The following is a 24131-nucleotide window of genomic DNA, read 5'->3' as shown; positions in this document are numbered from 1 at the left end:
CTTTTTTGTAATGGAAAAAATACTTCTTGCATAACAGCTGTGAGTTTCATTTATTAGAACACATTTCATTTTTTAGGCATCGCAGACCCCTTGGCTAGGTCCTGTGGACTCCACTTTGAGAACTACTTCTCTAAGCAATAGGAAGAGGAAAATCTGACCTTTCTTCGTCTCTTGCTTATCGTTATAATTCTTGACACCCTCAGCTATGATCGTATATACATACTTAAATAAAGTTTATGTAAGACTATGATTATACGATTTCAGGTTGTGGGTATTGCAATATTTTTTAATTTCGTAGTATGGAATGGGATGCGCTCATCTTTCAAACCAAAATTTAAGAATTTCAGGGACCGCGGTGGCCCAGTGGTGGAGCGTTCACCTCTGGTGCATGGGGTTCTTGGTTCTACCCCAGCTCGCGCCAAGTAAACCTTGTGGTAGACAAACACCTTGTGCGTGGGTTTTCTCGGGATTATCCCGTTCCCTCTCAGTTTCTTCATTCTACCATTTCGTTCATTTCTCATCATCAGCTTCTCCTTTAGCCTAGCCGGCATAATCGTGAGACGTAAAACTTAATGATCTCATTTCGTCTTTTTAAGAATTTCAGAGTTTAGTAAATTTTCCGTTTTTTCTTTTGGATTAATTCTGTATTTTGAAACTGATTATTCACACATACCAATGGTTTAATAAGTTTAGGATAACATTAAAATAGTTGATGAGAAACAACACCTAAACCAGAATACTATTTCTTACTTATTCGAAATTTGTTGCCATCAATTATAGCATCACAATCGGGAATGTATGATAAAAAAAACTTTGCGATTTACAATACTTTCAATTATCAGTTCCCAAGAGCTTTGAAAAGGTTTGGGTACAAAACCTCGCGGCCAAAACCTCGCGGAGACAACCTCGCGGACCAAAACCTCGCCTCCCAAAACCTCGCAGACCAAAACCTCGCCGGACCGAAACGTCGCCTGGCCAAAACCTCGCCGCCCAAAACCTCGCGGGACAAAATCTCGCCTGGCCAAAACCCCGCCTGGCCAAAACCTCGCCACCCAAAACGTCGCAGGGCCAAAATCTCGCGGGGCCAAAACCTCGCCTTGCCAAAACCTCGCGCCCCAAAATATCGCCATACCCAAAAACTCGCCTGACCAAAACCTCGTTGTAATGATCTTGCGACACAGAATCTCGCCTGGTCTAAATTAAGCGAGACGTAGTGTCGCCTGGGAAGAAATGTCGTCACGATAAAACTTCTTCATGACGATTTCTTCAATGTAGAATGTTCTATATATTACTATATGTATATATTTAGTAATAACACATAATTACATTAAAATAATGACAAGAAAAATTCTAATGCATGCTTTGGAAATATATATATATATTAAATGACTATGTTTGTTACATTATACCTCTTGAGCCATACTACCGATCTCAATCAAATTTTCAACATAGATGAGGTTCGAGCCTAGGATGTCTTTTATAATTTCACTTTGTCGGCACAATAAAAGGGAGGGGAAGTGGGATATATATATATACAGAGGTTTTGGTCCGGCGAGATTTTGTCCCGCGAGGTTTCGGGCGGCGAGGTTTTGGCCACGCGAGGTTTTGGTCCGGCGAGATTTTGTCCCGCGAGGTTTTGGGCGGCGAGGATTTGGCCACGCGAGGTTTTGGGCGGCGAGGTTTTGGCCACGCGAGGTTTTGGCCCGGCGAGATTTTGTACCGCGAGGTTTTGGCCGGCGAGATTTTGGGCGGCGATGTTTCGGCCGCGAGATTTTGTCCGTGTCCCCTTTGAAAAAACTATACTCCTACTTAAAAACTGTAAATGTTCGGTGGAAAAAGAATTACGTGCTTAATGTTAAGTGGTACTGCAAGGAAAAAATTTTAGTGTTACGCCTCGAATCTGTACAAAGTGCTGTAAATAGATTATAATAACATACGCTACCATTTCGATAACATTATAAAGATGTGATGATAACACACACTACATTTTCCGATAGCAAAGTGATTATGTGATGACTGCGCAGTGATGTGATCATAACATACACTGTTATTTCGATAGCACAGTGATGATAATAATATTATCGTTTCCGATAACACAGTGAAGATTACAGTCCAGATGTTAGCCAAAATGCGTATTCTTTAATATTAAAGATATGATCAAAAATAATGTTTTAAAGTTTATATGGGGGGTTATGATTTCAATTTAAGTCAATTTTATTTTGCCTGTTTTCCCTATTTCACCCATGCCTGCCTAAATAATTGCTTTAGTGCCTAATGTTGCCTATTCTATGCATTTTCTTCAAAATAAGACTTTATTGGAGAAATATATATAAGTTGGCATTTCATTCTGCCCCTATCTTCTTTTACTGTATACATAAAAACGAAGCTTGATATATGTTCCATATACATTTGGTAAATACATTCTCTACAACACTTTGTCAGTACACATAAGTCTAATTTTATACACTTTATCAGTACACACACAAGTCGAAAGTTTGCTGCACATTGTCAGTACACACAGCAGTCCAAAATTTATCACTACAAATAGCACTTATACAGGGTGTTTCAAAACAACACCGACAACGTTTGGGAGGTGATTCCTGACACCAAGATAAGACAAAAAGTATAGATGCTTCCTTTCGGGGTTATAGGTTGCCGAAAACATGAAAAAAATTAAATTTAAGGGTCCATAGCTCCGATTCTATGGGAACTACCGCAGTCTGGTCAAGACTTTACTTAGAATCTAGTAACTGCCCTATCCATGTTTCAGAATCCTGCGGTACTTCCGCAACAATTTTTATAGAAGTAGTTGATGAGTACTTCAATTTATATGCCGTAGTCAAACTCCCTCTATAAAAATTGTTGTGTGAGTACCTTAGGATTCTGAAACATGTACTTTTGGATAGCGCACATACTAGTTCCGAAGTGAAGTCTTGATCCGATTACGGTAGGTCCCATAATATTAGAAGTATTGATCTTTAAAGTTAATTTTTTGTATGTTTTTACCAGTCTATAACTCCGAAAGGAAGCATTTGTGCATCCAGGTTTACTATACATTTTGCTTTATCTTGGTTTAAGGAATCACCTCCCAAACGTTGTTTGTGTTGTTTTGAAACACCCTGTATAAGTGCTGTTTGTAGTGATAAGATGTAAAATTTTGGACTGCTGTGTGTATTGACAATGTGCTTTAAAACTTTCGACTGGTGTGTGTACTGATAAAGTGTATAAAATTTGGACTGTTAAGTGTACTGATAAAGTGTTGTAGAGAATGTACTTACCAAATGTATATGGAACACATGTCAAGCTTCGTTTTTATATATATACAGTAAAAGAAGATATTTACAAACAGGTATGTTTCTATATTCTTTGAACATTATCTATGATTTGAATTTATTTTTTAATTGTATTGAGTATTCATCTTCATTATTTCGAGCTGCATTTTAGTGTCTATTTTACTGCCTACTTTTTAAATTTTAAGTGCCTATTTGCCTGCCTATTTTCCAGGTTTTTAATGCCTAAACGTCCGGTCTTTAGTGATGATAATATACTACCGTTCCAATAGTGTAGTAATGATATGACAATAAGAGATATTACCATTTCCAATAGCACAATGATGATGTGGTGATAACATGACCTAACAGTATTATGCCTGGAATCTTTCCAAAGTGCTCTAAACAGATTGTGATAACACATGCTACATTTCGGTAACAAAATTAAGATGTGATGATAACACAGTGATGTGATAAAAACTTACACTACTATTCCGATAGCACAGTGACAATAACACAATTGTCATTTCTGATCAGTGATGATAACGCACTACCACTTCAATAATACATGATGATGATAACATATATTATTATTTCCAATAGCATAATGACGATGCGATGATGACACACACTACCGTTTTCGATAGCACAGCTGATGATGTGATGATAATACACAATCATTTTCGATAGCAGGCACAATTTTAATAGCATGGAAAGTATCAAGCAAAATTAAATTAAAACACAATATGCGATAAATGTGTCTAATGAAATCAACGAATTTTGCTTTCTAACTAATATCTACATAAGTTGCGTCGAAGCTAAATAGTTGATATTATCATCTTAGATGATATAATTTTACGCTAGATTGCACGTGAAAACTCATCAGGTCTGGTTTCACATTAAACTGTGGATCGTGTCATATTGCCTCCAATTATATAAGGGAAACTTGAGATTACCATTGTCATTAACAACAAGAAAATATTCCAGATAATTTTCACCTAATTATTTTTTATTATTAACTGAATGAAAAGAAACATTAATGAATTAATGAAAAATATTAAAAGGATGAAGAACAGCTATTTCAACAGACGTCTAGAAAAGAAACTTATAAAAGCAACCGTTAGGCAATTTTGAATTTAAGTACCAGCGACGGTTGAACTAAAAACCTTGCAGAACTATATGATTCGTTTCACAGAAGAAAGGCAAAAAATTTACAGTCAGAATTAAATTTAATCCGAAGTTGCTGAAGTGTTAAGATCTCGTTAACTGTAATATTTTTTTTACCATCTCCTTACGAATTGATCATCTAATGAAGACATTTTGATTGCTTCATTTAATAATTGGTCTTTTTCCTTAAACATGTAATCTCTCTTTCAAAAGAACATTCAAAGATTAGTTTTATTTACTTATAAGATTTATGAGCGAATTATTACAATAGTACCCCCCACCCCTTAACGATGAAAGCGTTCCATTTTTCCTTATAAGCAGAGCATGATCAAAGTTCGTGTGCTATCTTGTTTCTATCGTAAATTTTATGTAGCATATAAATTAGTTCAAATAAAGCAGAAAACAAAATAAATTAAAAATTGATCTTTATGTAGAACATGGTACTCTGTGCTGATTTCAACTTATTTTAGAATTACTAATTATATTAAATATTTTGTGTAGAAAGGTAAAGAAAAGTTCCATACATTTGCCCACTAAAGACCTTTTTCAATTTTGGTAGAAGATACAGAAGACAAGCAAAACATAATAGTTATAAGTTATAAGTTATACCCTTGTCTTTTAACCACTTAAGTACGTATTTTAAGATCTTAATGTTTTATGGTTTGAAAATTGTGATACGGTAAGTAAAACGATATAAAGAATTATTTACAGATTATTAGTATTATTAAGTAGTCTGCCTTTCGGTATGTCCTGGGACTAATGAGGATTTTTTTTCAATTTTAGATTTGGGCCTGGAAATGTTTCTTCCACGTTTCTCGATCTTCAGCTTCTTTTTTTAATTACCAATATTTTCTTGTACTTTGTTGGATAGAAATGTCCTCTTCTCTCCTATCTGTTTTAAAACATCTTCGTTTATTGCTCTCTCTATCCATTGTATCTTCCTCAGTTTCCTCCAGCACCATATTTCGAAGCTGTCCAAATATTTTTTCTTTAGCTTCTGTAATGTCCAAGTCTCTCAATCATACAGTCCAATGCTCTATGTATAGCACTTGCCCAACTTCTTCTTAAGTTCAATATTAAGCCTGCCAATTAAGAGTGATCTTTTCTTGTTGAATGCTTTTTTTAGCTATGGAAATTCTTGACCTGATCTCTTTGGTGCAGTAAGCGTCTCTCGTCAAAATACTTCCAGACACTTGAAATTATTGAGCTATTCAAGTTTTCTTAGTTCTACTCTGATCCGTAACGGCGTGTTTCCACGGGATATTCCCATGACTTTCGACTTTTCAATTGATTTCCATTCCATCGGACACGACTCACATAATTCTTATAAATTGGGCCGTTACGAAAATGCAGATCTTTAACATGTAGAAACGAGAAAAATTATAAGAAAATGGCGTTATTTTGTTTACATTATACCTAGCAACGTACGTGAAATACTATTTTGATACAAAGCTGAACCATAAATCTTGAAATATTTCCACAACCCAAACAATAGGCGAATGTATACACTGTATGACATGATCGACCGTAAGTACGGGGCTCAAGAAATAGTGTGGCAAGCGGTTTATTTAACACAGAGACCGTAACTCCAAAGTATATTCAGTTAGTTTTTGACGGCAGTGACAACGACTACTCAAGTCTCATACTTGAACTGTTGTTCGAACTCAAACATAAAGCCAGTACCATGCCATGTGGGGGAGCGGGGCGACGGCCCTGGGCGCCAAAGTAAGGGGGTGAAAATTCGGTAGGAAAAAATAAAAGATGGAAGGAAAAAGTAATAGAAATTGCTCAAAATCATGGGAAAGCAGGGTTTATTTTCGAAAATGTGCCTTTATGGCTGGTCTGTCGACCTAACTCATATGTTTCGGGGAGCGCCATCGTATACCCCTGTCCCGGGTGCTGATTTTCCAGAGTACGGCACTGCAAACGCTGCGATAGCAACTCAATCATTTATCATGCGAAAGGAGGTGCACTGAAATACAGCGCATCAACTCTTTGGGCCTAGAAATTTTGTGCAGGTTGTAAAAATGTCGATCAGCCAGGGGTCAGCAGCCCCTGTGTAACAGGTTCTGAAGCCATACGACACGCCCTTGAGGAATATCCATCCACTATCAGAAGACGATTGACAAATCAACTCGGCATGTCCCAGTCCATTGCCGTACATCACCTTCACACACGATCAGGAGCTGTCACATTGTGCCACATGAGCTGATACCAGATCAGATGCAGAGGAGAGTGGAAGTGTGCCGACAACTACTGCAAAGTTCGTGTGATGTGCATATCATGAAACGGATTATGATTTGCGACAAAAAGTGGGTGTTTTTTCGTAATTCAAATGTGCAAAAACAGTGATTGAGCAAGGGGAAAGTTCCAGAACCAGTTATCAAACAGGGCCGTTTCGAGTATAAAGTCTTGCTCTGTGTGTGGTGGAACTACGAGAGGGTAATTTAATTCAAGTTCGTTTCTAACGATCATACCATCGATGCTGTCCTTTATTCCGAATAATTGGAGTGGAGGTATGCCAAACATACCATGTATTAGTGAACCGAAGGTGCACTTTGCTGCATTAGAATAACGCAAAATTACACTCGATTCGAAAAACATAACAAAAAATCAGAAAAATGATAGCATAGAACTGATACTACACCCAGCATATAATCCTTACCTTACTACTTCGGATTACGACATATTTCGTTTCATATCATACTTTCTGGTATCACGATGCTTCACCAACTAGCAAGAGGTGGAAACAGCAGTGGCTGATTTCTTTATCTCTAAGGACAAGACATGGCATCGACGTGGAATCGTGAAAAGTGGCTGCAGACAATCGAACACGACAGTCTATACTTCGAATTGTACCTATTTGAATTGTACTGTATTAAATATCAGTATCAGTATATTGCAAGGTTGATGACTCATCTTTGAGTTTTCCGTGTGCGTGGGTTTTCGGGGTTCTCCCGATTCCTTCCACTTTTTTTATTGCACCATTTCATTCATTCCTCATCATCAGCGTCTCCTTTAGGCTAGCTGGCATCAGGATGTAAAACTTAAAAGCTTTGTCCTTTGAATTTTCATATTTTGAAATAAAAGTATCAAGTAAATCATATTCAATAAGACGAAATATGAATTTTTATCATATTCACACATAGTAATAGAATCAAACTTACAAGTCTGTACAACATTTTGAGTCTTATAGTAAAATATTTACACTTTGCTTTAACTTTCACGAATATCCAGTGAAACTACACACATCACTTCATTTAACCAGGCACAATATGTGATTAAATTTTCTTCTTGGTGACCATATAAATCTGTAGAAGATTTTTTAAGACCATGCAATAGTGTTCATTGAATTACTTTGGGAAAAAATTAAACAAACCTTGGCATTTTCTTTTCCACACAAAATTAATAAAAGAAATGTATCTCGAACTATAAGGCTTCTACATTGACACGCTTAATATGGCTTCTAGAACAATTTATAATATATATATATATATATATATATAAATTTTCATACAATATTGTCTCTAAAATTATGACATTTTCCATACAAAGAACAAACAACAGGATTGCTCTCAACCCCTTTTAAGGTTGTCAATGGAACTCATTTTCAGTTCGATGAGGTACAAATCGTAAACCACATTATTTAAAAAGTTTGTTTTAAAAAGCTCCAGTATTGGTTCGGTTTAACTTTATTAATAGTGATAAATTTGATTAAAGATCTAATTTAGTGTTGTTTAGTTCATGTAGAGAGACTAAAACTATGGCGTCCTTCCAATATATTGATAAATTAATTGTGATTGTTTTTAATAAAGTTATAAACATGAAGCTTCCAATAAAGTGTTAGAAGATAGTAAATAGTTACCTGATGATGACAAAATAAATTTCTCTGATATGAAGTGTTTTATTCATGTCATGAACAAAACAACCTAAAATGAATTTGAATTAATTTTTGTTGTATATTTATATAAAAGTTTTCTCCCTATGTCTCTTTCTGTCTTGCATTAAGTTCATCTTGCAGGGAATTAAAATAAAAAAAATCACGCTTTTAAATGATACTCTTGAGGGCTTTCGTGTGGAAGTTTTGTTCTTCCGGAATATTTTTTTAGTTAAATAGTTTTTATTTTCTTCTGGTAGATGACGCTAGTGGGAGGACCGGAAGAAAGTAGTGTGAAAAAATGTAATAAAAATAACGAAGAGAAACATTTCTAGTTTGGATACAATCTTACTTCCCTCCCGCTCTCCCTTCTCTCTCGCTTTTTCATAAATAATTCAAGAGTTTTGAGTCCCCATGTCGATACCTCTCACGGCACTGAGCCACTCTCTATGATGCTCAGCTTATAGTTATTTTCTCTAGAGACAGCAGCGCCACCAAATCTTCTCACAGGAAACAGTTGCGAATCGTTCTCTCTGGGAGCTCACCGGAAGAAAATCATTGTTTCCTAAACACAGTGTCTGCTGAGCTTTGTTCACCTTCCAAGTTCCTGTTCTGGTGCTTTTATCTGGTTTGATGTATTACGGGAAACTTATTTCTGCAGATATCCTGAAAGGAAAATATTTTTGCTTGTCATGATGGTTTCATTATAGTCTTATTTTGGTTCCGTTTCTAGTATTTTCTTGCATAATGGAAGAGAGACGCTGAGGAGATTGATTTTCCTATGTGTCCTCATAACGTATTTTGTAGTTTATTTGCGATAATAATATTTAACTTCAAGATTTAAATTTTATATATTAAAATAGTTTCCGCGAGAGTATTAAAACAATGGAAAATCGGGGAATTTTGAATTTGCAAATTTTAAATACTATTTCTCTGTTGAATTTTATTAATTTGTTGTAAACTTTTTAAGTAAATTAAAAAGCCGCCTTTCTTGAAATTACTTATCAAATGAAAATACTTTTTTGCGAGGTAATATATCACATAAGAATTTTGGATTCAAAAATCTTTACAACTCAACAGTAATTCATTCCCAGCAAGTAATTAATGTCTCAGTGTTCTTGAAAATAGATGATAATCAACCTAATAGCTCATGCAAACCATAATAGTAGAACCAGAAACGATTATCTCTATAAATTATACTGCACATAAAGAATTTACAGACACTCAAATTATTTTATTCTGTTTGGTAAAAAAAATCATATACACAGAACAACGATTCTTCAATATATGCTCTCGTACAGACAACTTGCATAAATTTTATGACTCTCAACGTTATAAAATTAATAAACTACAATGAATTAATCTTCGTCAACTAACTTACTTCCGTATGTAAATTAAGACAACTTACGTAGGCTATGATAATAGTAACAAAACCTCAACTGAAAAATAATCATCCTTCAATCATTAAGCATCTATGATACATGTGATAACCCTTGCAGCCACTTTGGCTTAATTCTCCATGCCTAAGTTACAACATCGAATCAAAATAATCTGTAAAACTAAATTGCATATTATACTAATTGTATAGAAAACTCACAGAGGTACTGTCGATTTGGACAGCGAAATGGAGAATACATTATTACATAGAAATGATGTATAAATGAAACTTCACTTATATTCCGTTTTAAAATCGTGACTCCGTTTGGTGGTGTGTCAATGTGTAAAAGCATTTTGTATTACCAATAACTACATTTGATATGCTGGAAGCTTTGTGGGTTATATTTTCTAACTATTCTTCTCGAAACTGAATTTATATTATTCCTCCTCTCCATTTATCTCCATTTCTGTAATGATTAACGACACACATTTTTCTGCAATCAAGAGACTTTTTCATCGAAAACATAATTGAAGACCTGAATTGCATAACATTCCAAGTCCAACCTTTTTCTTCGTATTTTGCGTTTTATGGTTTTTATGTTAGCATCTATGTTTTAAGGGCTATTCATTTGTATAATACTTACCGGTAAATCCAAATCAAAACCATTTTTGAAAAGAATACAAAATAATTTCTGCTAACCAGAATAGCATGCCAAGTATAATCTTGTCTTTCTTCTAAAATCACAAAAGTACTCCAGTGGACTTGAGATGTTCTGCAATTCAGGTCTTCAATTTATTCCGATGTATTTTAAGATTAAAAATGTAGTTTGCAATATTAACATTTTCTTCTTTAGTTTGAGATACGTAATAGTCTTTGAAATGAAGCTAGAAGATGACCCCATTACTCCTTCAAACACCTAGATCATTAAAGTGCTAAGTGTTAGCTTCACTACGCCCATGGGACAAATTGATTTGCTCCAAATCGAGACAATTTTAATTTTTAATACTATTTGAGAACTATACAAAAATTTAATGAAATATATTGTAAATAATTAGAATGTTAAATGTTTCAATAGACAATAATACAACTAAAAGAACGATGGAAGGATGAATAAGAGAATTAAAATAGAACAGAGGGGGTGAAATTTAGAAACAGAATACTAAGGAAATCTGATAAATAGATCTTATGAACATATCGATACTATCTATTTTATCGTAATCGTACTGTAATTTCCTACACCAGAATATATTATTTAACATATGAAAATAATAATTTGAAAAATATTATTCAGTTTGTGTATAGAAAAAATCTGATTATCATCGATCATTATTTAATAAACGCCTTTACTCAAGCACGGTCTGTACGAAAGATCAAACGAATAGTTGAATTGTTGCAGCAGAAATAGTTTGGTTTCTCTGTGATAAGAATAGTTATTTATAAATGCATCTACATAATTATTAGTACGAAGATTACTGCATTGAACGTCTGTAAATCCTGAAAGCTTATTGTAGGTATAAGTCATTTGATCGTAATTAGTACATCTATCACCAATAGTCAAGTTGTTTCGTTGATATTTATTACGCTTTGTCAGAACCAATGTTGTTATATATCATTAAAAACGAATTCTTAAAGAGATATCTATAAAGTTAACACATAGCTTATCTTCCTAAGTTGTTTCATCGATTGATACAGCTCTAAAATCATCAAGAAATTAGGTCTTTTTGTATAGTAAATAAATACCTTATCTTTCATGAATTTATCGATATCAAAATATTTCTAATCAATTTTCAATTCATATTATTGAAATAACTTCTTCGCTAACTTTTATAGCATATATTTCTAAGCCATTTTATCGATAGAAATTCAACCCACCACTTGACAATTGGATAGCTATTTTTAAAGTTAAGGCATACATTTTATCGACATTGAAGTTTTTCACTAATCGTACAATTTATGAAATTGGTCCTTACAATTAAAAATTGGTGTTGTTAACATTTTCACGAATATTAAAATCGAATTATTGAAGCGGTTATTTATAAAGTTAACGCATATTTTTCTTTAGTCATTTTGACGGTATAAACAAACCTCACTCATATCGGAATCGTGTAGAATAGTTGCTTATAAATATAACATATTTGAGATTGGAACACTTATGCCTACGTTCTCATAATGAAACATTAAAGAGCCAAGAGACTTACGAGTACTAATTGAAAAATAAAATGTACAAAAGGGAATAAATACTTGATAGCCATTTTGTTCTATCACGTACTCTCATTTATTTAGTAACCATGAAATTATGTTTAAATTTATCATTAAGTTAACAATTGTTACAGAAATGAAGGTACTTATCTTCTCATTATTCAATTTTGAGAAAACTTTAATCAATAACAAATGTTTACAAAATAGAAAAATAATTTTAATGTTATCATTTTCTGCATAATAATAATCACTAAATACTAATATCTATATGAAAACGAGTTCTACTTTAATCAAGCTCCATGATTTTGAAGTACATAATTTATTTTGAAGGTACTAAGGTACTACTAAGTCTAATAGTATACTAAATAGCTAATCGTTGATTAGTAAGAAGAAATGCAAGTTGTTTAAACGTCTTTTATGTAGTGCTTTCAGATTTCCTTAAGATAAAACAACTAAGGATATGGAATTATGAATATATTTATCCTGCATCCCATATGATACATTTTTTCTGATACCATAAGTTCGTGATACATTTCATTGGTAATATATATTTGCATCACTTTCATATTTACATTAGTTTAATGCAGCACAAGTGATTTCTACATAAACACATTGATCTTGTTCTCTAAACAATTCGTTCCATTTTCTTAATGGTAAAGCCATAAGTATTTAGAAAAATTCAATTGAGTATTAACATATTCAGAATAATATGCCTTTATGGAGTGTCCTATGGTGTATTTAATGATCGATGTAAATATTGATTATAACAAGCAAATAAGTTCGTTCAACTTCTGAGATGCTTGTCTTTATTTTACTTGCTATTTATTGAAGTCTGCTGTTATTAAAGAAATTTGTAACATTTGAACATTTGTAACTACATTCTCTAGAACTAACATTAACGGAGAACTATTAATTGATATAGCATTCCACTACCTCACTTAATCTCGTAAACTGTTATTTTACAATTCATTATTTAAATATAGTGTAACAAATTTTCTAGATATATATATTTTAGTTTTTTTTATATAAGTGGATCTTCATTTGTAATTTAAATCTTATTTGAATTAACATTTCTAATTGAAAGAAGAAAGTTTTATAAAATTTAACCTTTACTTTAAATAACCTTATTTAAGGAATACAGATTTCCATATCCAAAGTTTGTAACGATATCTTTGAATGATATTTTATTGTTGAGCACTAAACTTTTTCTAAACTTTGCAATATTTGTATTACAAATCACACCAATTAATGGAAATAATAATTGCTGATACAATTCCTCTACAGATGCGCTGCATCTCCATAAGAAAATGTATGCTGGGCAGATCAATATTTTCGATTTTCAAGTGTAACGTATGTTTTGTGAACAACTTTATATATGCATTTTGGCACATTCCTGAAAATTTTATTCAGATATATCACAAAATACAATAAAATACATATTTGAAGTATAAATATAATAAAAATTATCACTTGACAGAATTCTACTAAATATTCTACTATTTGACATCAAAGGACAATTCATTCCTTTAGAGAATATGTGGGTATTTATTTTAATAGGATCAATTCCGAATCCAAGCAAAAGATAAGTCGCAAATATTATAAAAATAAATATTTACATTATTAATTTCCGTTAGGTACCCTTACTCACATATTAAATTAGTGACTCGAAATGCAGTGAAAATTAAGTTATATGGTAAAGTAATTAAGGAGAATTATTATATGGAACAAAAGTGTATGAGTAATGGATGGTAAGTTTGTACACTTTAAATAATATAGTAAAGTGATCTAAAATAAACAACATAAAATTATATTTACATATAACGGAGAGAGTGCATTTTTTCCTGTCTAGTAGGATTTTTAATTGTATATATATATGTGTATATTCCGAGCAAGTTTAACTTTTTATATAGAAAAGAGATATTTTGATCATGGTAAATTTTGAATAGACATATAGATATAGTAGCCTGTTGATTGTGCTATGATTTTATTCTCAATACAAATTTTGGGCTGCAATAATTAGAGAAATTTAGATTTAGTGAAGCATGTGCATTGTTTATTTTCATACTAAGATTATTGCAAAGTGTTATTGCAATTTTCAATGTAAAAATGCTGTATTTATTGCTATGTCAAAAAATTATTCATCTTGCTGTGAAAATTATGGAGAGTTGAAACTCAACTTCAATTAGTTAAATAATACCAAATTCTTCAGAATTTTAAAGTGCTAGTATCAAGATTTAGTATAATGTCGCAATAATTATTCCTTTTAAGAACATATCTAACTCATTGTAAAATGTCGAAAAATAAGCTTAGTTTCAATTAATATTTCTTATTAATGTGATTATATATCAATAATGGTACCAATTAAATACTAATTGGATAAAATGAGGATAATTTATTTACTATAAGGAAAGTACATTTTTAATGTTTTTGGAATACCAAAGCAACTGCAATATTATATAAATTGCAAATAAAACGTAAATAAGTGTTATATACCTTAAATTGTTTCATTGTATTCATATAATATTGTATTAAATAAGAAGGGGCAATTAACATAGAAGTATAATCATTCTTAATTAATATGGTTAAGACACTGAGGTGATTTAACATAAGTATCAATTTATACATTAATACATGTGTTATCATAATGATCACAAACGAATATAGAGCATTTAGTCACATGTACAGATTTGTATTTAGTATCAGCAGAATTTCATTATGATCTAAATATACATCACCTACTTCACTTATTAACTACATAAAATATTCTAAGTATGTATAAAAATAAATATTGTTCTTCATATTAATGAAGAAATGTTATTGTGACGTAGCAAAAATCATAATTGAGAAAATAGAAATATTATATCATATAGTTTTATTTTGATTTTGTTGAGAATGATAATTAAAAACTTGCAAATATTTGTCAAGACGTGTATGTTACAATTTCAACTTAACAACGCAATAAAAAAAATACAATATTGTTAAGATGCGAAATAAATTATATTAAATATATCTTTCATGGTAATAGAAATTGCATTAATGTTGCATAATACAATAGTGCAAAATAATACAAATTAAACAAAACACATCATAAACCATAGTTTCAATAATAATTATGTATAAATAATGAAAAGTATGCATCGTGTTATGTTCAAATATTATTATTATTCGAAGTAATGAGTACATTTACATATGACATATTAAGACATAAAGATTAAATACATAAGAAAAACATGTACCAGGGCCTTTTAAAAACAGATCAAACATGTTTTGTAAAGCATGTAGTAGCCATTTGTGATGTAGTTGTCCAACAAGTGGCATACCAATTTGTAATATTTATTACGAATGAAGTACGAAAAAGAATTAACTCTAAATAAAATCTTGTCTATATAAAATTTTATAGTTTCCAATTAAATATTCCTTTAAAATTTGCACAAAAGAATAAATTTAAAATCAGTTCCATTTTCTTGTTCATTCATTGTAATATTTTCCTTAGATAAATCATACCTAACTACGAAAGACCACATAGAAAATTTGCTTTTGTTTGACAATATTATAAAGTCAAGAGTTGATTGAAACTAAGTTTGCATTATTATCTAATAAAATAAATCAAAACGGAGAGAAATTTTCCATAAATAATTACAGACTCGGGTTTACAGGTAAATCACGTTTCTTCGGATAGCTTTCTTTTTTGCAAAATATTTGAATAATTAAGTATTTATAACATTATTTTACGATATTTTATATATTTAAAATTACTTTATTAGTGTTTTGCGAAAATTAACTTAATGTTTAATAAATCTGGAATTTTTCACGAGCTATAATGGCGTATAACTTATTAATGATGCACATTATTTTTTAAAAAAAAGTATAAAGAGATCTTAAATTTAGGAAAATACCTTGTAGTACAAACCGGCTATTATTAATTTAAAGGCTAAAAGAAAATATTGACCGAGTTTCTACTCTCCTTATTGAACATTGTTTGTTTGTGGTGAAATATGTGACTGTGTTTTGTGTGTGATTGAAACATTAAGTCAGCGGTGAACCGTTACGCTTCTTTTTCAGGAAGGTTGCCATTGTTGCTCCAGAGCGGTAAGTTGGCTCTGCTGTTGTGTGTCTGTGTGTTCTGTCGTTAACATCAGTCACACGTAGGCTGACCTCTGTCTACTCTCGATGAAGAACACCTCATGTGCAATGTCAAGGTCAGACAGGGATATCACAATATATACCTTTGTCAACATTATGTATACAGTTGACTCTTTTTTTTTCATAAGTAGAAGCTTTGCTTTGTATAAATTAAACACAAACAAAGAAATCAATATATTCACATTTTAAAAACTATATACGTGTGACAGTTTCGCCAACTAACACTTTGGCTTCATCAGACACTAAATTTTATGAGTCTTTTTTCTCAATTCTTGATTCAAGGTCCCATAAAATAATATTTTCTTCCTCCTAAAGGCTTGTTTTGCCATTCCTATACTTGCTTTTGCTACATATACACTATATAAATAACAATTTCTTCTAAGAAAATAAGTACTATCAGTCCGTAATGACAACGAACGACATATATTTTAGCGCCACAAAAGTTCCTTTCTTTTCGATTTTACAACGTTATCCCACAAAAGCATGTTATTTTTTTGAGATCGACGTTATCTATTGGCTGATGTGTGTGTGATCCATGAACAATATTTTAAATAAAAAATTAAAATTCATGGTTAATTATACTTTTAATCTATATTTCATTAACCTTACTGTGTGTTATCGTCGTCCCGGTGTTAATGAAGAGCTAATTGAGGGTATATTTCAATATATTTCATCTCAGTAAGAGCAAGGTTCGCATACAATATGCAGTAGTAATTTTTAGGTTTAGAAAGAAATGAGTTTTTCATCCATTTTCTCGAAACCTCCGCATGAGCTTTCAGAGATTCATATGGAGAGTTACTTTTGATTTTTAAAAAATATGAATTAAAATTTTGATGGTTTGATTTTTACTGATTTCTCTGTGAAATTTATTTAAATATCTTATTTCGTGAAAATTAAATATTATTCTATCTAATTTGAATATTTAATAATACATTTTAATTTGAATAAATATTACATTTTTATATAATGCAATTTCATTTTGAAAAAAGAAAACAAGGAACATTTCACCAAGCTTGGAAATGAAATCTGTAAAATCACAATATTGAAATTCCAGTTTATTTTTTAAAAAATCTCCATATTAATCAAAGGGTTAAAAGAAAAGATCTCGGTTGGTATTTATCACTGTTAAGTTGTGCCTAATTTATTCAGAAATATTAGGATAGGTATCACTCATGAATTGGAGGGCACGGTGGCTCAGTGGTAGAGTGCTTACTTCTGGTGCGTGAGGCCCCTGGTTCAATCCTCACCCAAGTAAATTTGTGGTGGGGAACATCGTGTCTGTGGTTTTTCTCGGGGTATTCTCGTTTCCTCGTAGACTTTCATCCTCCCAATTCTTGTAAAAATGTTCACTTCCCTCAATCATAATCTCTTTCAGCGTAAAGGGTATAAACATGGGATGTTAAAGATTTTATTTCGTTTCGTATTTTCGTTCAAGAATTAACGAAAAATGCTTCGAACACGGAGTTGAGTTGATTTTGAGTTTAACGTCCCGTTCAGCAGCGAGGCTATATGAGACGTGGACCTACTGATTAACGTGGAATCCGAACCACATGAGCTCCCGCCGGGAATCGAACCCGGGACTCCCACGCCAAAGGCGCGTACGCTAACCGCTTAGCCACGGAGGAGCTCGCTTCGAACACGGATACAAATGAAAATATAGGTTAGAAATACCTTAAATAACGTAATTAATAAAATTCCAACAAGTCCTATATCCCTTGTGTACGCAAAACTGTCCGTTGGTTTGAATAAATTAAATTAGTTACACGGAAAGAGTCAACTGTATACAAATACGTATGTAAATCTTTCTGCACATCACTTGTAATGTTCACACACACTGCATTCTATTTTCTTTGTGTATGTCAGAAAAAATTATCACTTTATTAATGGCATTTAATACTGCACTGGAATACCTCACGCTGTGTATGCTCGATGCATTTGCCTTCTTTTTCAGTTTACAAAATAGAAGTCTTCACCAAGGTAAGGTTAGAAATTGGGGACAAAAGGTATGCTGGAGAAATGCCTTGAAGGCGCATGTAGGGAAATAGAGTAAAAGAAAAAAACGGAAATAAGGAGGACTTGAGGGGAGGAGAAGGGCGTTGTTGAGGTCCACCCGCTTTTTTCAGCACCATCACGAGAGGAATTATTGATGGAGAATCGATGTCACGTGACGTACCTAAGGGACCTTTCTTTGGCATCGACCCAGGAACAACTCTTTCATCAGGGAAAACTCTAACCAAATATTTAGCCTTGTGGTGACTTTCAATGGACCACTGCACATACATACGTTCTAATATACGAGAAACTTCAATATATATTTAAATAAAGTATTTAGTAGCTACAGAAAAAGACACAACTCTATTGCTTTATAATATTCTCAAAATGGCAGAAAGAAAAAAAACAAATGCCATTCAAATAAAAATGTATCACGTGTTTCAACCAAACATGATTTAACTGCTATGAAACAACAGGAATAACCTTTAAGATATTTTAATCAATCAATATTAGACAGGAATTAATTTATCAAGTGATAATCAGTATACAGAAATCATTAAAAACTTTTAAAAAGAACTTCTAAACAACTTTCTTTAACTTTCTCCAATATATTTCCTAAAATACCTTATGATAAATTCATTGGTTTTTGTTTCATAAATTTTTACACTCTAAGAAAATATAAAATGTATACTTTAAAAAACAATGATTTCACGTCAATAAAGTCTTATGCACACACACACACTCTCTCTCTCTGTAGATTGTAGGATGTACATGATCATGTGCACTGTGTTCTACACCAATGATAGAATTTTAGAATTTATAAAGTACGTCAAAGTAGCATGTCAGTAGTTGTATACATTCTTCTAGCCTCAATGCAGACATGGATATGTTCATGAAGACAGTCACAAAGGTGCCAGGTGTCATTTTGGTAAATGATATGTTACACTATTTCCACCTACTGTCATAGTTGGTCAACATTTGGCGCCAGAATTGCAGACAGGATCAGATGTCATTGAATCGATTCTCATATTCTGAATGTGGTACAGATCTGGGTGATTGTAAGGCCAGAAGATTTAACACATGTCTTGGAGAACACGTTGTGTAACATGAACAGAATGAGACCGAATATTGTCCTGTAGGAGGACAAATCTCCTGAATGGCCTTTGATGTGAGTTACAAGGTTCAAGGTTCCTTATGGACATTAGAGGTGAAGAATGTTCTAAGGCATTGCACCCTACAAAAGACTTAGCGTTGTCCCTATCTTTCAGCTACCGTAATCACTGTGGAAGATGCCTGGCCATCGCTGCACTGCAAAAGACCATCACTAGTGCGGAGACAGAACAGGCTCCCATCACTAAACATAGTACTGAGTCCTTTCAGATATCTTTATATATTCATTTCAACAACATTCGAGGCCTACTGTATAGCGCAGAGAAATGAAAGAAAACTTGGTGATCTGTGGCCGTGATCAAAATCTCACGTCTAATAAACGATTCTAGATTATCTTAGCTGACAATTTGGTTGTAACTTTGGTCTTATTCTCTGATACGTCTCAGCGCAATCCTTATGCAGTGTTCGTAATGTTTTTCTTCTATCCTTAACCGGATATGCTGCTTCTCTCCGTAAAGTAGCTGCACCTTCTTAACCACTTGGTGTAGGGTTACTAGTAGTCTACTCTAACACCACATACAGTTTCTTTGTCCGGTGCTAAATGTCTCGGCGAGAAGCTGTGTACAGACTGTACTCTTCTGTGTATTTTGCACACCACTATCTTATAGTATTGAAAGCAAGATATCTTTTAGAATTATACTTGAAACAATCTTTGAGCAGTCACAATGAACGAAATTCTTGCGCATTTCAAAACTCAAAATGACTGTAGCGGCAAACACGGCTACTATGTGCACAGACCTTTTCTTAAAAAATAAAAAAAAACTTGAATCGTTTATGTCTCTATCGGAAGTAGAATGACCATGATCCGGTAGTAGATTTTCTGTCTGATTTTTAGAAATGTTTTACGGACTGAATAGTCGATACAGTCGATACTGTACAGTCGATAAATATCTATTCTTTTATGAAACACAGACACAACTATGATTAAGAACAGTTCATTATACGAGATTTCTCTCTCATCTCTTATCATAAGTTATGGTTTTCTTAAATCTAGAAAAAGATTAATTTCCTTTTACTAATATATTGCAGATAGTTGTCACTGAAAAAAGGAACTTCGTTGTAGTCGTACGCTAGTGTGAATATGCAGTGGCTTTAATTTGTTCGAAAAATTTCAAATTAAAAATGACATTAATTTATGTTCTACTACTACTACTACTACTACTACTACGATAAAATAACAATAATAATGAAATTTCATGATTTGCCAAGCTATTTATTTCTAAGATAATTAATTGACACTTAATTAATAGTGCAATGTAGTTTGACTTTTCTTATTGAATGGAATTAAAAGCATCTGATGTTTGCATTTGGGCATGGAATCGAAAATGATCAAAATAAATATATGTAGATATCATTAGTTTAAAAATTATACAATAAGCGAGACAAATGTGAATATGTATGCATACTTTGATTGGACATCTTGTGATTATTTTTCTACTAGTTGCATGTACAGATGTATGCCCTATCCATTTTTTGTAATTTTTAATCAAGCATGGTTAATAATATTTTTATTTTTCGTTTTTACTACTAACGTCAATTTCTTGATTTTAAATTATGTCGATTTCTCTATGTTTAATGTATTGGATGTCTAAAATCTCATTGTTGAATCCACAGGCTTTAAATTAGTATTTCTCCAACAGTATAGTGGATCTTTGGGATATTACTGGATCATTGACTTTCATCTATAGCGGCTCCAGATGAGCGTAGCCTTAGATTTTTAAATAATAAAAAAATGATCGAATAACATTTCGTTTCATAGGTTACTTTTAACGAACCTGGTTTACCAACTGAAACTCCTGTATACGTTTACTTTATTTGTCCGTGTGTCCATCTGTTCGGGACTCAATCGTAACAACTACGTGATAGATCACCAATTTTTAGCCACCATGTCAAAAGCTAGAGATCAAGTTCGTAGATGAAGTGATCCATTCATATTTGATCTCAAAATACGTAAATCAAAAATCAGTATTATTCAGTAGCATACAGAACTACACAGTACCATATTATACCGGTAATCAAAAAAGTTTGTTTTCTGTCAATCACGATTAAAAATATTGGTACCCTAGTAAGGCAGACTGAAAATCAGTGGCACAAAATCAGTCTAGCGCTCTCACGCGGTTTGTGGAAGAAGAACGATTATGAGAGTTATATTGGTATGTAGAGTCATTCATTACGAGACAGAAACTCTAAATCGACCATTTTTGACTTCTGACAATATTTGTGATGGTCTAAACACTTATGGCGTAACGTGAATTGTTTGTGTTATAGGCAAAATACAGCGTCGCGACCCAGCGTCGTCGTCGGTTTTCCTCATTTTACACGAAATTCCACCGAAGGTATTAAACCGTGGTCAAAATATATCATAGATAGGTTGGTGGTGCTTCTATGGTGGAAGATAGAAGGTCGTTACTCATAAAAAAACAAAAAGTTTTGAGTTCGAATATTTTTGGCACATTTTTCGCTGGAAATTTAAAGGTAGCTCCTGCAAGGCCCTTCGAGCAAGGTATGTTCGTATTTAATTTCACCCTCGTAACATAAGTCGTTTCCGAGATATGAACAATTTTTGATTTTCAAATTTTCAACAACTTCGAAATTCCAAGGAATTTGAAGTTGATTTTCTGGTGAAAGTTATCTTTGGATATGAAGGTATAAACATCACAGCAAACCGTGTAAGGGCACTTTTCTCCTTGTACAGCTATATCATTTGCTTTGTATTATGTGATTAAAGAAAAGACACAGCAAACAAGCTATTCGTGTTTCTCGACACTCCTGTACACATCTATATGATTCCTTAACACATTATTCAATTTATATTTATTTTTATCACATTACTTGTATAATTTACTTAATTATCTAACTTATTTGCATTTAGTGCAATTCCTTTTATAAATTATTTTTTACTTTCTAATAGTTTGTAATTGAATCTCCCATGATACAGCTACGGATACTAAACTCAAAGTCGAGACACCATCCCGAATTTTAGTTCTTGTAGCTAACCACCACTCTGAAGAGCAAACAACCTATGTGAATAACATCAAAAATATTAGAAGAAACATTCCAGAGAGTAAACAACCTGTACAAATACCAGCAAAATGCACTCTGAAGACCAGAAAAACCTATAAGAATAACAGCAAAATTCACTCTGAGGAGTAACCAAACTATGAGAATAAAAGCAAAGAAACACTCTGAAGAGTAAACATCCTATGAGAATAACAGCAAAAACCAGTGTGAAGAATGCACAATCTATGAGAGAACAGTAAAAAATCACTCTGAAGAGTACATTTTATATGAGAATAAGAAAAGAAAGCACTCTGGAGAGTAAAGAGCATATGAGAATAACAGCAAAAGGCACTTTGGATAGTACATAACGTATGAGAATAACAACAAAAATTAATCTGGAGAGTAAACAACCTATGAAAATACTTGAGGTCCATTTTTCATTTCCTTTACCTCTTCATTTAAGCGACGGCTTGCTGAAATCAAACATTTTCTGTATTTTTGTTTTATTCTGGATGTCCTGTTTCTTGTTCCATGCGTTTTGACCAGTTAGAGCCTGAGCTACGATCATTTGAGGTAACTAACTATATGACATCTGCGTTCTTCTGAAATTCGGAATTGTACCAACGGCCGTTCGTTGCAGAATGGGCTTTGGTAAACTGAATATTAAAGAAAATATTTTCACAATAGTCAACTCGTGATTCTAGTATACAGTATTTTGATATCTAGCTACACTTTTCTCGTTACACATAGAGTTCAAAAAGGAACAAATCATATTTTTGTTTCATTCGCGGATCGGAAGAAACATACTCACTGATTCTCATTTGACTATCACTACAACCATCGGACGCGCGTGCTTTTTTCGCGTTTTTACCATGTCCTCACTTTTTTATTCACGTAATATCAGTCATGATTTTTTGCAATAGTTTATTCACGTACCGAATTACTTTGTGGCCTAACCAGCAATTTTTAGCTCTTTGCTCTCCTGAGATATTACTCACCAAACATGGCATCAAAATTATAAACTTCAACTTTCAGATCCCCATAAATCTACGATACCAGTAATATCATAGCTGTGTTTATTTCTGCAGACTCTTTACATGCAATAGTATTCATCACAAAACTTATGAACCCCTTAGTTTATACCATTCCAAAATACAGCCCCTTTAAAAGTGTAATTTTCTGTACTTTTTCTGGTGATTTTATAAATTGGTTTGCAACCTTGCATATTTATTTAGATAGAAGAGTATATGTTCTCCGTGTACCTCAGTCTCTCCTCTAAACGCTTGCAAATGCAAAAATTGGCACTCCACTGACATCAAAGATGGCCGCCATTCAGAAAAACTTGTACATACGACAAAGTGAATGATGTTGTTGACCTTCTCATACACAAGTTCATCACACCCAAAGTTTTATAATTTTCGGAGATGGTCGAGCAACCATTTTCTCCATCTTTGGACCACTTCAGATGGATTGACCCGTATATGAAAACTGACAGTTATTCTATTCAGTTTAGCCACCCTACAACCGATTTCACTAACTACCTTAGATTGACCCTATCTCCGTAATAAGGGGTATGCGAAGTTTGTCAAGTTATTACTGAACACTTTAAATAAGCAATTTAGATATTCTTATAATACGTAGCCATCATCCCTGGTCTGGTAGCTAGCATGTGTGCCTTTAGTACACATGGCCCCAGATTCTATTCTCGGTGGGAGAGCACAAAAATTGTCAGTTTACAATACTTTATTTTCACTAATTATCCGTCCCCTTAAGCCTAAAGGCCATAATAGTGAGACGTTAAACTAAAATTTCATTTTCTCTTAACATGTGAATATTGTTTATATTAAGATTTTCGAACAAAATTACCATGAAGTGATTAAAAATACTTGCATCAAATTATTGTCAAATTATCAAATAAAACACGATATACTTTTGT

At 32.8% G+C, this 24131-nt stretch overlaps 1 protein-coding gene across 4 annotated transcripts in view; it reads left to right on the top strand.

Annotated features, from left to right (window-relative positions):
- RhoGAP100F (Rho GTPase activating protein at 100F) overlaps window positions 1–24131 on the top strand; it is a 1104624-nt gene that overhangs the window by 460176 nt on the left and 620317 nt on the right. Inside the window, exon 1 of one of the 4 annotated variants that reach the window (XM_081742858.1) lies at window positions 15957–15979. The exons of the other annotated variants lie outside the window; for them this stretch is intronic. The gene's annotated coding sequence lies outside the window, so the exon portion shown is untranslated. Of the gene's footprint in view, window positions 1–15956; window positions 15980–24131 lie in introns of those variants that run through there. 4 annotated transcript variants of the gene reach the window in all.

The sequence above is a fragment of the Thermobia domestica genome, chromosome 16 (genome assembly GCF_964235325.1).
Source record: "Thermobia domestica chromosome 16, izTheDome1.hap1.1, whole genome shotgun sequence".
NCBI classification, from domain to species: domain Eukaryota; kingdom Metazoa; phylum Arthropoda; class Insecta; order Zygentoma; family Lepismatidae; genus Thermobia; species Thermobia domestica.
This window is presented reverse-complemented; position numbering and strand designations above follow the sequence as displayed.